The sequence below is a fragment of the Bos indicus x Bos taurus genome, chromosome 17 (assembly GCF_003369695.1).
Source record: "Bos indicus x Bos taurus breed Angus x Brahman F1 hybrid chromosome 17, Bos_hybrid_MaternalHap_v2.0, whole genome shotgun sequence".
Taxonomy (NCBI): Eukaryota; Metazoa; Chordata; class Mammalia; order Artiodactyla; family Bovidae; genus Bos; species Bos indicus x Bos taurus.
In genome coordinates, this window is record NC_040092.1 from 33,369,273 (window position 1) to 33,388,537 (window position 19,265).

Genomic DNA, 19,265 nt, shown 5'->3' on the forward strand with positions numbered 1-19,265 from the left:
AGGAAGATTTTCTTATCTTTCCTTGCTCTTCTTTGAAACTCTGCATTTAGTTGGGTATATCTTTCCTTTTCTTCTGTGCCTTTTGCTTCCTCAGCTATTTGTAAGGCCTCCTTAGACAACAATTTTGCCTTTTTGCATTTCTTTTTCTTGGGCATAATTTTGATCACCACCTCCTGTTTAATGTCATGAACCTCTGTCCATAGTTCTTCAGGCACTCTATCTATCAGATCTACACCCTCGAACCTATTTGTCACCTCTACTGACTAATTGTAAGAGATTTGATTTAAGTCATAACTGGATGGCTTAGTGGTTTTCCTTACTTTCTTCAATTAAAGTCTGAATTTGGCAATAAGGAGTTCGTGAACTGAGCCACAGTCAGCTCCTGTTCTTGTTCTTGATGACTTTATAGAGCTTCTCCATCTTTGACTGCAAAGAATATAATCAATCTGAGTTCAACATTGACTATCTGGTGATGTTCATGTGTAGAGTGTTCTCTTGTGTTGTTGGAAGAGGGTGTTTGCTATGACCAGTGTGTTCTCTTGTCAAAACTCTGTTAGCCTTTGCCCTGCTTCATTTTGTACTCCAAGGCCAAACTTGCCTATTACTCCAGGTATCTCTTGACTTCCTACTTTTGCATTCCAGCCCCCTATGAGGAAAATAATATCTTTTTTTTGGTGTTAGTTCTAGAAGGTTTTGTAGGTCTTCATAGAACTGTTCAACTTTATCTTCTTTGGCATTTGTGGTTGGGGCATAGACTTGGATTACTGTGATAAGGAATGGTTTGCCTTGGAAATGAACAGAAACCATTCTGTCATTTTTGAGATTGCAGCCAGATACTGCATTTCAGACTCTTTTGTTGGCTGTGAGGATTATTCCATTTCTTCTAAGGTGTTCTTGCCCACAGTAGTAGATATAACTGTCATAGGAATTAAATTCACCCATTCCGGTCCATTTTAGTTCGCTGATTCCTAAAATGTAGATGTTCACTCTTGCTATCTCCTATTTAACCACTTTCAATTTCCCTAGATTCATGGGCCTAACATTCCAGGTTCCTATGCAATATTTCTCTTTACAGCATCAGATTTCACTTTCACCACAAGATGCATCCACAGCTAGGTGTTGTTTCTGCTTTGGCTCAGCCTCTTCTTTCCTCCTGGAGCCATTTCTCCGCTCTTCTCCAGTAGCATATTGGGTACCTACCAACCTGGGAAGTTCATCTTTCAGTGTCATATTCTTTTGCCTTTTCATACTGTTCATTGGTTTCTCAAGGCAAGAATACTGAAGTGGTTTGCCATTCCCTTCTTCAGTGCCTCATGTTTTGCCCAAACTTTCCATCATGACCTTTCCATGTTGGATGGCCTTACATGGCATGGCTCATAGTTGGATTGAATTAGACAAGGTTGGGATACATGTGATTAGTTTGGTTAGTTTTCTGTGATTATGGTTTTCATTCTGTCTACCCTCTGATGGATGAGGATAAGAGACTTATGGAAGCTTCCTGATGGGAGAAACTGGCTGTGGGTAAAATTGGGTCTTACTCTGTTCTGGTGGGCAGGGCCATGCTTAGTAAATCTTCAATCCAATTTTCTGCTGATTGGTGGCTCTGTGTTCCCTCCTCGTAGTTTGGCCAAACAGAGGGTAATGACAGTATTAGTGACCTCCTTCAAAAGGACTTACGTCAGCACAGCGTATGTCCCACGACTGTTGTTGTCAGAGCCCCTGACTCTGTGGCAGGCCACTGTCAACCCACTCCTCTGCCAGAGACTCCTGGACACTCACAGGCAAGTCTGGCTCAATATCTAACATAGTATTTTTGTAATACTCTTAGCTTCAGTTTTCTCTGAGTGAATGTAATAACAGTGTATGCACGTGTGCTAAGTCACTTCAGTCATGTCTGACTCTGTATGATCCTATGGACTGCAGCCTGCCAGGCTCCTCTGTCCTTGGGATTCTCCAGGCAAGTATACTGGAATAGGTTGCCATGCCCTTCTCCAGGGGATTTTCCTAACCTAGGGGCCCGCTGTGAGTCTTTTCTGTCTCCTGCACTGGCAGGCAGATTCTTTACCAGTAGTTCCACCTGGGAACCTCAGTAATAGTGCATATCCAAAAAAAAAAAAAAAAAAGCTTGGTCATATTGAATGCTTGTAGTGTTGTAGTGTTCAGTAGGGGACCTGACAATTATTAACACCCAGTAGTAAAGTTATTAGCAGTATTTAAGTATGTGAAAATAACTTACAAATACTTAATAAGTATAAGGTTTTATTAATTTATAATTCAGACAATAAGTCAATTATCCAATTTACTTAGGAACTTTGTTTCTTTCCATGGCATTTTGGCATTGCTCTATGCACAAAATATTGAATTGCTTTTAGTAATAAAATGTGTTTTGAATATAATCATGGATATAGAGATCATAGTATTAAAAGCACATTTGCTTGCAATGCATATTACCATCAGAGTGTAGCATGTTATATTGAACATGCCTAGTTATAGTTTCTTTTTCTTTTCTAAAAATATGCAGTCATTTAAAAAAGTGAGTTGATGAAGACTCTCTGTTTTGACCAAACATGATTTGGACTCTTCTGAGTCCTCTTTTTGCCTTACTCTCTCCTTGGCTTATTTAGTCAGGTTTTAGAAAGAATCCTGCTGGGTCATTTTATCAAAAATCCCCCATGGTCTGATCAAATTCCCCAGCCCCTCCCTGGTATCCTGTCATCTTTACCTGCCTTCTGCAAAATTCCTATCAAGTTGGCTCAGCCCTAATCCCCCAGATTTGAGGTTTCCTCAGTAAATTTCCATCATTGATTCCAACCCTGCTCCCTTGGTTATAAACCTCCTGAGTTGAACTTAATCTCTTTCCTCTACTACAAAACCCACTGTAGTAACCCTCCTTGCCATCTTTAACAATTGTCTGAATATTTTTTTTTCTGTATAGAGTTTAAGATCATGAAGTGGGCACAAAAGATTGAACTCAAATTTGAATTGCTGATATTTCAGCAGTACTTCAGCAATAATGCTACAGCAATAATACAACAATAATTACTATTATTCACAGAAATTACTGAACAGCAGAGGAAGAAATCTGTATTTTACATATGGGTTGGGCAGTGGTTCTTTCAAAGGAAAAAGCTGAAACAATGACTCTGATCTTTGGTCTTGAAGTTTTAAAGGCAGGAACACAAATGGTTGTTATTAACACAGCCTTGGGGAAGAAGAAAGAAAGAAATTACGTTGAATTTCCAATATTGGTCTGTCTGCATGGATACTCTGGAAAGAAAGAAAAAAACTGGAGGGGACAGTACAAATCTGCATTTCCCCCATAGAAAGCCTCTCCTGCTATTTTCATCTGGCCTCAAGGTTTTGGCGAGATCAATACTGATACTTTTCAGGGAAGGAAATAGGAACATGTGCCCTGGTAGAACTGCTTAGAATATTGAATAGTTTTTGACATAACTTGAGTCAGAGGCAAGGCATTACTCTCCAAGGAGAGAATTGCTACTACAGTGTGAAGCTCATGGGAAAAAAGAAACTAAATGAAAGTTGGAAGGAGAATGAGTGGAGGTTTTTACTCCTCCCTAGTTCTCAAGTTCACAAATAGGACGGTGAGTTGAGAATACAGGAGCTCAAAAAGAGCACTTTCTGCTGATAAAAACTGTTTCCCAGCCCATCATCACTATGGCAGAGGGCAATGAAAATGCCTCTCCCTATATTTTAAATCAAAATTCATTCTTTAGGGTAGTATTTGCTTTTTTCCCTCTTTCATTCGATGGTTGCACTGCTGACATGGATTCACAATGGTTACTAAAATATTCACTGCAAAGAGCTGGTGTGAAACAGTCTCATTTACTGCTACTCTTTTACTCATCTGGATTAACCTTTCTCCAGCAATCACAGCATTGTAAACATCCCTCAGCATTAAATAAAAAACAGCAGTGTGCAGGTTTAAACGATTGCTTCAGCTTTTTTTCTGGACCAATGCGTGACTTGTTTTGTTTAGCAGTTTCTGCATTCCCCCACTGTTTAACAATCATGCACAGCTGAAAGCTTTGCCCTCACTTTCTTTCCCTTGTTTAATGAGACCTAAGATAATACACTCTCTCCTCCCATTTTTTCCTTAAAGGTCAAGACTTGAATCAGAATCAGATTTGTAAGGTCAGTGTTCAAATGTTACTGCTTTAGCCTGCATAGTGCCAAGAAAAAATGGAAGTCAATTGCAGAGAGGCAAAAATTAAGTTAAGGTTGACTTGAAAAAAAAAGTCAACTTGTATGTATTAATGCAACATTGTGGCTGAGAATTTAAACTCATAAAAGTCAAGAAAGTCAAAATTATGATCCTCCCAACTATTGTTATTCATTCCTTGCACACATGATAGTATTTTATGTACTGTATTTGCTGTTATATTTATGCCCTTATATAGAATATGCCAAGTTATAGTTACTAGGGGAAACATAACTTTTCATTTCTAACTTTCCTGCATTCTAATTCTTCAGTACAATTAGCATTAGCCTTCTCTTCCCTTTCCCCTTATTTTATTTCTCAAAGAAAAAAAAATGAGATGACCACGTATCTCCCTGTTTTAACTGTTCACTGACCTTTTGGACTTATACATTTGTGGGTCAGGTTGCAAGTAAGGTAGAAAATTTCCTTTGTTTGGGAGAAGAGCTTTCTGTAGCTTGCAGACAAAAACACAGTGATTTTCCATTGTGGAGGAGGCCTACAGAAAGTTGGCAGAGCTCTCCAAGGTCCTGATGCTCTATCCGTGTACTGTTCATATCTTTGTATATGCTGCTTTATACTCAGTTTGGCAAATAAAATAAAATTTACAAATTAAAACATAGTCAATAGTACAGTACAGGTCTGTGAAGTTTCAGAGCAAAGTTTTAAGAGAAAATAACCATTTTCTACTAGATTGGATATTGTTCTATTATCAGAAGAGAAAGCGCTTTAGAATATTTGGTACAGATAATCCAAATCCACCATAATTGAACAGAGAAATTAATACCTGAATAGAAACAAGAGGTTTATTCAGTCATTTATAGGCTCTATTTATTTAGCAGAATATGGCTGGTGGTAGAAGAGACTTTGGAATTAGATGGATCTGTATTCAAATCTTGATTCTGATACTTACTTGATTTCTGGTCCCGTTTGGACAAGTCACTTAATCTTTTGGAGCCCTGATCTCCTAGCTTTTTAAACTGGTAACAATTGCCCCTTCTTGTAGGATTCTGTAAAGATTACATGAGAAATTTAAATAGTCTGTCTCATGACAGGTGCTCATAAAAGTATAGCTGAGTGATTAGCAGCAAGATACTAAAACCAGGCCACCTGTGTTTGCAGTCAAGCTATGCCACTCAACTGGGTGACCTTGGACACACAGGTTAATCTCTCATTTCACTTTTCTTATCTGTAAAGTAGGGATAATAATGAAATTCTTGTGAAAATTGAGTGAGTTAATTTATGTAATTTGTAAAGGCAGTGCCTAGAGTATGTTAAACACCTTATTGATGTCAGCTAATAATACTGTTGCTCCCTTCTAGATTTGAGTGTCATCATAAAAAATAACTTGAGTGATTTATTGCTTATTAAATAGTTTTCAAATTTTCCAAATTGCCTCTTTTGTTTTCCAACATTTAGAATTTCCTTCTATGATAAGTAATTCATTTTCAGCTTAATTCTAATATATGGTAAAACTAATGCATATCTATTTCTAGTTAGAATTTGAAACAAAAGCAAACTTCATGTGAAATAAAGTGAAAGTGTTATTCTTTCAATTGTGTCCAACTCTTTGTGATCCCATGGACTGTAGCCCACCAGGCTCCTCTGTCCAAGGAATTCTCCAGTCAAGAATATGTAGTGAATGGATAGCCATTCCCTTCTCCAAGGCATCTTCACAATCCAGGTATTGAACACAGGTCTCCTGCATGGCAAGTAGATTCTTTAGCATATGAACCACCAGGGAAGCCTAACTAGTTAAGGTGGACCAATACTTACTGTATTAATCACAATTTCTTTACTTACCAAATATATTTCCCTTGACACTTGCTTCCTTTAGATCTCAAACATGCAAATTATTCATTTCTGTATGCTAATGGAGCATTTTGATTTCCTTGGACAAAATTCCTTGGATAGATAATTGTTTTCACTCTCATTTGTCATTTTGTTTAATTAATTCTTACTGAGCACATACATTAGCCAGAGACTAGGGGTATTTAAAGCATGTGCTATGCCTTTAGTAAAAGCAATGATTCTAATCCTTGCTTGATACCATTAAAATGTCTATATCAGTGCTCTCACATGATATATCTATATCGGTATAATATATGTCAAATATAAAAATTTTGTATTTATATATAAAAAAGAAACAGGTGAAATTAATTTTGATAAAGTATTTTATTTGGTCCAATACATTCACAATTTTATCATTTCCACATATAATTTATATAAAATTATTGATGAAGTATTTGCATTCTTTTTTACACAGTTAATTTTAGTTTATAGTTATATTGAAGTATAATTGACAAACAAAACTGTAAGATATTTTGAGTATCCAATGTGATGATTTGATATATATAAAAATTTATGAAAGATTTCCCCACAGATAATAAAACACATCCATCACCTCATATTATTACTTTTTTTCTTTTTTGGTGTGAATGCACCCTGTCTTTAAAATCTAATGTGTGTTTTACATTTTTAGCACATCCCAGTTCTGACTGGCCACATTTCTACTGCTCAATACATGCATGTGATTATTGGCTACAGCTTTGAATAGCACAGGCTCCTTTAAGACAGGAGGCTCATATTAAACACCGTAGCACAAATGTGGGATTAGATAGCATCTATTCAATAAAAGGCGGAGAAGGCAATGGCACCCCACTCCAGTACTCTTGCCTGGAAAATCCCATGGACGGAGGAGCCTGGTGGGCTGCAGTCCATGGGGTCGCTAAGAGTCAGACACAACTGAGCAACTTCACTTTCACTTTTCACTTTCATGCATTGGAGAAGGAAATGGCAACCCACTCCAGTGTTCTTGCCTGGAGAATCCCAGGGACGGGGGAGCCTGGTAGGCTACCGTCTATGGGGTCACACAGAGTCGGACACGACTGAAGTGACTTAGCATAGCATAGCATAGCATTCAATAAAAGGACTTCCCTCTACCTTCAGGAAAGCATTTAAAAAAATATTTCCCTTAAATCAATGCATGCTGGTTTTCCCAACATAGCAATCAGCATTAAAATGAAATTATTCAAATCAATGATATGGTGAAGATGTTGCAGTTAATTAATAAATTATAAAAGCCATTTATAGTTGAGATAGTGTTGGGGACTAATACATTATTACCTCTGATGAGTATTTTCTAGATTTAAGAAAATAGCTGAAGTTTAGAGTAGCATAAATTGAATTGGAAGTAAATTTCTGGAGTCTAAATTGTAATGACTTTTTTTTTCTTTAAGAAAGTAACATAGAAACATACAAGATCAAAGATAAAGTATACAGAGGCAGGAAACATTGGTAGTGAAGGATGTTTCATCTTCAAGACACTCACATATGCAGGTATCCAGGAAATCACCTTTAAAAAAACCCAACAATAATGGCTTGAGCTGCCCTACACATGGGAGTCCCTGAGGTGTTTCAGAACACTGGTTATAACATTACATTTCAAGGTAAGTCTTGGTTCCCATGTAAATCTTCAAGTGTGTGCTGCAAGTCAGGCATTTTAAAACCTCAAAAGGGACCAAAAAAATAAAAAGGGAAATGAAAGTCTGAAAAAAAAAAAAAAAGACAGTGATATAAAGAGAGGCCAAGATAATATACATGAGACAAAATACACAAACTTTTTTGTTAGTTTATTTTCTTTTGGGAGTACTTACCCATGTTGCTTCTTTAAGGCAGAAAATAGGAATAAAACATTTTAGTGTAATTTAAGTTACTTAGTATGTCTCCATTTTACTAAAACATTTTTCTTCAAATTGAAAGGCGAGTGATCGCTTACTTCCCCAATTTGTTACTGCAGGTGTGTTGCAACCTGCATGCAGTCACAGAGGTAGCTGGCTTTTGTAAGTGCATAAGCTGGTTTTAGGAGCAGCAGAATGAAATGAGCAGAAATGTTCACGAATTCCTTCTTAAGACATCAACTGCTTCATTTTCTTCATTGATGGTGGTAGCTATTTCCATCATGGTATAAGGGAAGGGAGCTTCCCAGGTTGCTCAGTGGTAAAGAATCTATCCACCAATGCAGGAGACATGAGACATGGATTTGATCCCTCAGTTGGGAGGATCCCCTGGAGGAGGGCACAGCAACCCAGTCAAGTATTCTTGCCTGGAGAATCCCATGGACAGAGGAATCTGGCAGGATGTAGTCCATAGGGTTGCACAGAGTTGGACATGACTGAAGCGACTGAGCACACATGGACATAAAGGAAGGGACTTGGTCCCTCAAGGGTGTAAGAAGATTGATACTATGTGTAAAATAGATAACTAATGAGAACCTACTGTATAGCACAGGGAACTCTACTTAATGCACTGGTGACCTGAATGGAGGGATGTCCAAAAGGAAAGAGATATATGTACATGTATGCACAAATCATTTTGTTGTACAGTAGACACTAACACAACACTGTAAAGCAACTATATGCCAATAAAGGTTAATTTCAAAAGAGAATCTCTATACCAGTTTACCGTACTAGTCTTTTCTCTTTTATTGTTGAGTGGAGGGGAGAGCTGTACTAAAATTCCCTGAAGACAAGTGTGGTATAAATCTGTAATGGGGTAGCAAGGGGTCTGAAGGACAGAAGCTCTTCAACCATCATTTTCACTCTGGTCATTACCCATGAGAAATGTGAAATCAGACAAGAGAGCCGAATGAAAATTAACCTGAAGTCTTAGAAACTGACGCGTGTCTTCTGTGATTTAGAGGAGAGTGATGTCAAGTCTGGTGTTGAAATAAGAAACATGGCAGACAGGCATTTTTATGTTGTCTGTAATTGGGCAAACGAAGATGATTTGTTGAAGGTGATGCTAATGACAACAAGCCAAAGTCAAACCTTGAGGCAGGAGGCAAAATAAAGAAGAGAGAAGGAGCATACACCCAGGTTCAGTTTATGGGGGAAAAGATTTTGTGCCAGAGGGAAAACTCTTGGTGACCACAAAAATGAATATGGAGAATTATCTCTCTGGCTGAGTTTTAATTTTTATTGGTATCTCCTCTCTTGTGTAGTTGACTGTTTCACTAAACACTCCCAGCTTGCTATGCATTGCTACTGCAGGTCGTATTTAAAAACTATCTATTTTCAATTATGATAAGACAAGCAGTTTAGCAATAATTTTTTTGAGTAATAATTAGGGTTACATTTTATTTCCCATTATCCCAGACACCCTTCATCTCTGGGCCACACTCAAGATAGACATAATCACGCACCTGCCTCATTTACGTTTGCCTTTGCTGTCAGCTCCTGCCTCCTCCTGCCATCCAGCTTCCTCCTGGGCTTAACCTTGGGGAAGAATCCATGGCTCTTTGAGTTAGAACTGAACATTTTCCTCTGGTCAATAACTAAAGAGCTTCCATATTAAAACAAACAAACAATCAAAAAACAAAAATTAACCATAAAGAAAATAGGAAACTAAGAATATTTAATTTCACTTCAAATTTCTAACCTGATGTTATAAGATTCTTTCATTTTATGTCCCCAGTTTTCCATATGGCCCCATTTAAAACATTCTATCCCAGGAATTCCCTGGTGGTCCAGTGGCTAAGACTCAGTACTCCCAATGCAGGGGGCACAGATTAAATACCTGGTAAGGGAACCAGATCCCATTTACTGCAATTAAGATGGAAGATCCCACATGCTGACCCAGCACAGTCAAAATAAATAAACATTTCAAAAATAAAATGTTCTATTCCAGTGTCAGACCATAAGTTAGACCAGCCCTCTCTATGTGAAGAGAGATACAGTAATTATGTCCCAGTAAGGCTTACAACGTGATACTCAGCAGGCCTGAGCTAATTCCACACAGACCTTGGGCAAAGGCTGGAAGTCCTTACCTGCATTTCTAGACAAGCTATCCACTGATGTCTCACTCTGAAAGAAGATGAGGGATGGAGTGGGAGAGTGTGGAAAAAGCATTTAGGATTCTGCAGAAAGGACAATTTTTAAGAGCAGTTCAAACAAAAGAGCATTCCTACTTTTTTTTTCCCTCAAAAAATAATTTTGATTATCTTTGTCTGTTGCGATAAGAGTTAAAGAGACTTTTAACAGATGAAATTCATAGATCCTCTACATGTCTTATTGTGTAAAGTAGTGATGGCAGCCTTCTTTTGACTTTTAAAAATTGTTTCCTGTATAGATAGTAATTATATGCTTCAAAATGCAAGAATACCAAGGATATTCATCATAGATTTTTCCTCCCATTTCTCTCCCTCAGGCATACAATTCTCAGTGTAGCAAACCAATATTATCAGTTCCTTATGTGTCGTTTATTTATTCTTGGTTAACTTTATTATTTCATATTTTCCCTATTTTTTTTTTTACAAAAACATCTGCATACTACACATACTGCTCCACACTTTGTGTTTTTTTTTTTTTTTTTTAACCTGGTGGCGTATCTTGGTGGTAAGTTTATTTGAATATACAAATAACTTTATTCTAAATGACAGTATAGTATTCCGTTATGTATATGCCTTAATTTAACACATCCACTTTATGTGAACTTTTAGGTTGCTTGCTCAATTTGTTCTTAAAAAAGATGTTACTTACAGTGAATGTCTTTTTCTAAGTGCATGAGTACATCTATAGGATATATTCTTGGAAGTGGCATTTCTGGATGTATACATATGTAAATCTGCGGTATAGTGAGATTATCTCGCATCTAAGTTTTGAAACTGTGGACTCATCAGCCTTGTATGCCAGTGTCTGTTGCTCTATGTCACCTCAGCATGTTATTAAATCTCTGGGTCCCTGCTAGTCTGATAATAAATACTGGTATCTTGGTACCACACTTCCACTATGAATGAGCTTGGGCATTATTTCATTTATTCAAGAGGGATATTTACTTTTTGAAAGTGAACTATGCGCTCATATTTTTTGCCATTTTTCTAATTGCTATTAGACTTTTGAAGCTGATTTGTGGAAACTCTCTATATTAAATGAGAGATAAACCTTTATGACATGGTTGTATTTTTCTTCCAGTTTTTCATGTTTTCACTTTGCTAGTTGAATCTTGCCATGCAGTTATTTGCTATGTAGGTAGCTAAATTTATCCATTTAAAAATCTTAGGACTTTTAAAATTATGATTAGAAAGGACTTCCCCCTCTGAGATGATGGTAAATTCTCCAAAGATGTCTAGTACTTCTGTAGTCTTCCCCATCCCCCTTTAGAAACACATCTCCATACACCAGCAAAACCCCCCTGCACATCCTAAAGGTGGCATTTGTATAAATATGGAAAGGCAAAATGAAGCTTCTCTGGCATAGACACAACTGAAGCAGACCCTCCCTCTTGGCTCTCAGAGGTTTCTCCTTGAATCCACTCTCTGAGGTCATCTGGTCCTGCCCCTGCTTTCCTCACCTACAGCTCTTGAAACTGAAGGCAGCTGAAGTTGGCAAACGTGTTATACAGGTTATAGTTGAGGATAATGTCTCCCCTCTGCCCACAGATACTACTAAAATGAGAATGTAATATTAGTTTGTGCAGTGCTGTAGAAAGCAATTGGAGGCACATACACTGTGGAATAGATCTGATATCATTAACTTTAAGGTTAAATGCCTTCTCAGTGAGTTACCTGCACCAGTAAATTAAATCAAACATTTAATGTTAGCTATGTGGGTTACTTCATTTGTGAAGGTTAAATAGCTGAATTTCAATATAATTTTTTTAGCATTGAGATGGCGGAGATCTGGAAAGAATTCCTGTTGTATATACCCTTCTAAATCGCTTAAGCAAAGTGTCTATGCATATTAATATCTTATTTTCTCACCTTTTCAATGTGGTAATGAAATGCCTGTGGGGGGCAACTAATATAAATTAGCTACTTATTTGACTAGTTAAAAGACCACAAAGCAAACAACAACAAAAAAATGATCACCCTTCTTTGTAATAAGTAACACAGTGGATAAAGGAAATCCTAAATACTGATTGCACCAAGAATGCCAAAAAGATTAAAAAAATTCTTCCCCAAGTTAAGAAGTTTTTCAGAGCTTCAGATATTTTAATTTTATCAATTTCAAATATATACATGAAGGTTGCATGTGCATGCTCAGCCGCTTCAGTTGTGTCTGACTCTTTGCGACCCCATGGACTGTAGCCCGCCAGGCTCCTCTGTCTATGGGATTCTCCAGGCAAGAATACTGCCATTTCCTTCTCCAGGGTATCTTCCCGACTCAGGGATCAAACCCATGTCTCCTGCATTGCAGGTGGATTCTATATCCACTGAGCCACCTGGGAAGCCATAAGATTGCATGTGTATGTGTGTGCCAAGTCACTTCAGTCGTTTCTGAGGACTCTTTGTGACCCCACGGACTATAGTCTGCCAGGCCTCTCTGTCCATGGGATTATCCAGGCCAGAATACTGGAGTGGACTGCCATTTCCTTCTCCAGGGGATATTCCGTACTTAGACTAAGGCTCATGAGATCATTCCAGATAACTGTCCAGACTCTAAATTCAATGACAAGTGTTCTTATAAAAAGAGAGAAGACAGGAAAAAACACACAGAAAGCCATGTGAAGCCAGAGGCAGAAACTGGAGTCAAGCTGCTATGAGTGAACAAGTACTTGGAGGCACTAGAACTTGGAAGAGATTAGAAAAGATTCTCCCCTAGAGCCTTCTGAGGGAGTGTGACCCCAACAACATTTTGATAGCCTTTATTAAACATTTGATACACTGCTGTCGAAAGTTACCATTTTTATTATAGCAGAATTGCACTTTTCTCAGACCCCACTCAATGAAATGCAGAGACCCCTTTCTGGCAAAGATATCTAGTGCAATAAGAAAAAAAATGTCATCATAGTCTGCCAGAAAAGTCCATCTGTGTGGACTCTCTGAGTGAAATGCCAGTGGATTAATGAGAATGCTTGTACTAGGAGGGTAATTTCAGTAGTCTTTAGCTGAAGAAGGACCTCTCTTTACTGGGGGGTACTTGTAAGCTCTTCCAGATTAAAAGGAGTAGATATATTCATTGATTTTAATAATTGGTTATTTTTTAAAAAAGAAACTCTCAGGAAGTAAGGAAACAGGAAATGATGTACACAGTTTTGGAGAGGCTGGACTTTCTTCCAGGTCAATGAGGATAGATTATCATTCCAGCATCCAGATAATGAGACATAGGAGGGTGAGGAGCCAGAGCAGAAGCCTTTGTAATAGTTCTGGGGGAAGTGACGGGCTGGGACCAGGTTGCTGACAGTGGGGAGAAAGACATACATTTGGGTACCAGGGAGCAGGCCTGGGGCCTTGCTGAGGTTCCTGGACTGGTGTGAGAAAGAGTGGGAATGTGGCGTTTATGGCTTATTCAACAGAGTCACACACTCACACAAACCCAGCATCTAGCAGTTGGAAAATAATGACCTACAATTCCTGGTGAGCACTGTATTGAAGCCAGGAAGTGTAAGTACAGTATCAATTATTTATTAACCACAAGAATTGGCTTCATAGTGTGATATTGTACCCTGTGATTTTTATCCATGACCATGGGGTTTTCATTTTGGAGGGATTCACAAGTGTCATGGATTTCAAAGCCCAAGGTTTTCTTGGAGGTTTGTAGAAGAACTGTTGAAGGTGGGAAGGGAAAAAGTGTACAATGTCTCCCACTGTGGAAATGTCACAGAATGAATATTAATCTGACTTAATATTGCATGGAATCAATTTTTTCTGTAAAAGCTAACGTTACTTGTAGGAAAACTTAGTATCACATATAAAACAGACATAGTCTTGTTCCCTGTATCTCTTGCACATGGCTTCCAGACAGAGATCTTGAATTTCCGGAGACTTAATTGTGTGTTTTTCCTTTACTGCTTAGCTTCTTGGGGGTGAGTGAAACATGAATTCCTGGCCTTTGACCTCCTCCAAGGAAAAGTCATAAAATGCCAAGTTATAACCTGTGCAAGGTTCAACTCAACAGTCTTTAAAAGTAATAGCCAAAAGCAGGAATTTATTGTTAAAAAAGAAGAAATGAAACAGAATGAAATGAAACTTCAGTCTCTAAATTGACTGCATTAAAATGGAATCTATCTTTCATGGCTCTTTTTAGATTCAATGGTTAATCAACTATTAACATTTTCTAGTTATTTTATTTTATGTGTGTACTTTACTGCCACATGTTTTAGAATTATAAAATAAGCATATAAATAACTTCTAATGTGAGCAAAAACCTTTTTATTAGATTAGCTGATGACAGAAACAAGTTTTCTTAAAAGGGCAAAGAGTTACTTGAATTTTATGTGACTTAATCAGCCAGATTTCTGGGTGTGATTTTTTAAAGATGGTTTATCATTATTCTGGCTGAATTTAACTCCTAATTCCTACTTGCATGCATGGAACTAAGAGCAATAGGTCTCTTTTTGATATGGAGAGATAAAAGTTCTCTTCTTTTCCTCTTTCCTGTTTCCTTCCTTAGGAAATTTAAAGCTTATCAATGGCAAAATGAACACTAGATGTTTTTCTAGTTTGGATATAGGAAAGAAATTTAGATGTGCATGAACGTATATTAGTTGAGGCCATATATATGGTCCCTTGTTAGTGTTTTGCCTTCTGGCACACCTGAATTTTGATAATTTATGTTGGATCTGCTAGGCTGAGTGCCATGTTTCACAGGCGTTCAGTGCTGGCCAGTACAAGGTACATTTGCAGTGGACCAGCTTGTTTTGGTGCCACGTTCCCTTTTCAGAGAAGCAGTCCTTATCTTCCTGCTCATAGATATTGACCACAACAACCATGTTGATACCATGCTGTTATTTGCCTTTGCAAAAGTAGCTCAGGGCAGTAATGAATAGCAAGCCAAAGTGGTTAAATCAGATTTGCTCTTAGAGACAAAAACAAGCCTGTAGGACACAACATGTGTGTGTGTGTGTGTGTGTGTAAGCAGGGGTGGAGAGAGAGAGAGAGATGTTTTACATTCTGATTTTTCCCCCCAGATCTTAGATCTAGTTCATCATGAGGCTTGGTTACATTTGTGTTGTTGTTGTTCAGTTGCTAAGTTGTGCCTGACCATTTGCAACCCCATGGACTGCAGCACGCCAGGCTCCTCTGTCCTGCGCTATCTCCTGGAGTTTACTCACATTCATGTTCCTTGAGTAGGTAATGCTTCTTAAAAAAATTCCTCCTTTGTGACTGAACTAATTTGAGTGCATTTCTGTGTTTCTCAACCAAAAGCAACTTGACCAAGACACAGGGAATGGTGGCAGAGTAGTTTACATTCCTCTTCTTGGCATTCCTCCTTCTTATTAAGTTAAGTCAAACATAAGACAGTAAAAGGACTGATTGTTGTAGCATTTCAATGTTATATGAAGATATTCTAGTACTGACAAAAACTCTCTCACTAAGCTTGAGTCATGATTCTCTGAGCTCTCAACAGATGAGGCCATGAACTTGGGCTTTGTCCTTAGATGATTTAGGTTCATCAAGAATCTTGTTAAATCAGATTATCAAAAATTCCTCACCCTCTGTATCTGATAAAACCCCTTATCCCCCACACTGGGTGCTTCATCACTCTGCTCTACCTTCAATAAGAAAGCTGAGTCAATCTAGTAAGAATCTCTCTAGCCTAGATATTTCCTCTTGATAATTTTCCATCCACTGGCCCTACACTGTTCCTTGGATAAGTTTTCTCTTGCTCTTGCTCTATTCAGAGTTGAGTCTAATTTCTGTTAGGGAATCATTGATCAGAACTGCCCGCCTTACCCAGGCATAAGAATAATTACTTACATGAGTTGTCTCACAACAGAAAGTCCTGATAAGGAACATGATGCTGCTGCAAAAACTAACTGGGAGGATTTCGGAGGGGCCCAAAGAAGGGAGGGGACAAGCCATAATATGTCCTGCCACTCACTCAGAAACCCTCACAGGTGGAAACCATCTTGACTGAGAGATATGTGCTTTGCTAGGAAGGCTCTTGAGTTAGAACAAACCTGGGCACGGGCAGGATGACTGGCCAGAGGCAACCTGGAAAACGAATCCCATTATCATAACACCTGAGACTGCGAGTCATGTGGCAAGCAGTTCTCCTGGGTTCCTTTACCCTGCTACTCTCCTCCTAGGCTCCCAGTGAAGCCTTTTGCTTTGTCAGTATGTGTGTCTCCTCAGACGATTTTTTTCTGGGTGTTAGACAAGAGCCCGTTCTTGGGTCCTAGAAGTGGTTCCCTTCTGGTAACATCCCCTAACTGTAGGACTACCATTGCAGGATCCTCTTGGTTTCCCTGGTGGCTCAGCTGGTAAAGAATCTGCCTGCAATGTGGCAGACCTGAGTTCAATCCCTGGGTTGGGAAGATCCCCTGGAGAAGAGAATGGCTACCCGCTCTAGTATTTTGGCCCGGAGAATTCCATGGACTGTGTAGTCCATGGGGGTCACAAAGAGTCAGACGTGACTGAGCAACTTTCACTTGCAATAAAGTTTTCCTTGCTGTTTTTAAATAAGTATCTAAATACATATTTTTAAAACTACATACCTACATGGAATATGCTTATCTCAAACTTCTTCATGAAGTCTTTTAAAGAAATGAGTTTCCAACAAATCTCTGAGGAGTGCTTGACCCTTTGAGAAAAGGGCTTCATATTCTTTTAGTGTTATTTAAGAAGTGATTATATTCCTTGCAGCCAAAGATGGAGAAGCTCTATACAAGACCAGGAGCTGACTGTGGCTCAGATCATGAGTTCCTTACTGCCAAATTCAGACTTAAATTTAAGAAAGTAGGGAAAACCACTAGACCATTCAGGTATGACCTAAATCAAGTCCCTTATGATTATACAGTGGAAGTGAGAAATAGATTTAAGGGACTAGAACTGATAGAGTGCCTGATGAACTATGGACTGAGGTTCATAACATTGTACAGGAGACAGGGATCAAGACAATCCTCATGAAAAAGAAATGCAAAAAAGCAAAATGGCTGTTTGGGGAGGCCTTACAAATAGCTGTAAAAAGAAGAGAAGCGAAAAAAAAAAAAAAAAAAAGGAGAAAAGGAAAGATATAAGCATCTGAACGCAGAGTTCCAAAGAATAGCAAGAAGAGATAAGAAAGCCTTCCTCAGTGATCCATGCAAAGAAATAGAGGAAAACAACAGAACGGGAAAGACTAGAGATCTCTTCAAGAAAATTAGAGATACCAAGGGAACATTTCATGCAAAGATGGGCTCGATAAAGGACAGAAATGGTATGAACCTAACAGAAGCAGAAGATATTAAGAAGAGGTGGAAAGAATATACAGAATAACTGTACAAAAAAGATCTTCATGACCAAGATAATCATGATGGTATGATCACTCACCTAGAGCCAGACATCCTGGAATGTGAAGTCAAGTGGGCCTTAGAAAGCAGCACTATGAACAAACCTAGTGGAGGTGATGGAATTCCAGTGGAGCTATTTCAAATCCTGAAAGATGAGGCTGTGAAAGTGCTGCATTCAACAGGCCAGAAAATTTGGAAAACTCAGCAGTGACCACAGGACTGGAAAAGGTCAGTTTTCATTCCAATCCCAAATAAAGGCAATGCCAAAGAATGCTCAAACTACCGCACAATTGCACGCATCTCACACGCTAGTAAAGTAATGCTCAAAATTCTCTAAGCCAGGCTTCAGCAATATGTGAACCATGAACTTCAGATGTTCAAGCTGGTTTTCGAAAAGGCAGAGGAGAGAGAGATCAAATTGCCAACATCCACTGGATCACTGAAAAAGCAAGAGAGTTCCAGAAAAACATCTATTTCTGCTTTATTGACTATCCCAAAGCATTTGACTGTGTGGATCACAATAAACTGTGGAAAATTCTGAAAGAGATGGGAATACCAGACCACCTGATCTGCCTCTTGAGAAACCTATATGCAGGTCAGGAAGCAACAGTTAGAACTGGACATGGAACAACAGACTGGTTCCGAGTGAGAAAAGGAGTACATCAAGGCTGTATATTGTCACCCTGCTTATTTAACTTCTACGCAGAGTACATCATGAGAAACGCTGGGCTGGAAGAAGCACAAGCTGGAATCAAGATTGCCGGGAGAAATATCAATAACCTCAGGTATGTAGATGACACAACCCTTATGGCAGAAACTGAAGAGAAACTAAAAAGCCTGTTGATGAAAGTGAAAGACGAGAGTGAAAAAGTTGGCTTAAAGCTCAACATTCAGAAAATGAAGATCATGGCATCTGTTCCCATCACTTCATGGGAAATAGATGGGGAAACAGTGTCAGACTTTATTTTTTTGGGCTCCAAAATCACTGCAGATGGTGACTGCAGCCATGAAATTAAAAGACGCTTACTCCTTGGAAAAAAAGTTATGACCAACCTAGATAGCATATTGAAAAGCAGAGACATTACTTTGTCAACAAAGGTCCATCTAGTTAAGGCTATGGTTTTTCCAATGGTCATGTATGGATGGGAGAGTTGGACTGTGAAGAAAGCTGAGTGCCAAAGAATTGATGCTTTTGAACTGTGGTGTTGTAGAAGACTCTTGAGAGTCCCTTGGAGTGCAAGGAGATCCAACCAGTCCATTCTGAAGGAGATCAGCCCTGGGTGTTTTTTGGAAGGACTGATGCTAAAGCTGAAACTCCAGTACTTTGGCCACCTTATGCGAAGAGTTGACTCATTGGAAAAGACTCTGATGCTGGGAGGGATTGGGGGCAGGAGGAGAAGGGGACGACAGAGGATGTGATGGCTGGATGGTATCACTGACTCGATAGACATGACTTTGAGTGAACTCCGGGAGATGGTGATGGACAGGGAGGCCTGGTGTGCTGTGATTTATGGGGTCGCCAAGAGTCGGACACGACTGAGCCACTGAACTGAACTGAAGAAAGGAAGACCCATTCAATGTTGAAGAATAGGTGAGATGGCAAGGCAGGAAATTGATAGGGCTGACTTGGAGTCTCATTTATAAGATGGCTGTTATGTCGACTTTGCAAATGAAGAATAAAATCACAATGATCTGTGAGACTGACCAAATTGCCCAAATGGCATCCTGTTATCTCACTGACACTTATCTTCTCAAAGCTGCAAGACCACCAGATTCCAGACCTCCAGCTATGTGACCATCTCTTTAGAGAATTTTTCATTGGGAGGTATAAGTATTC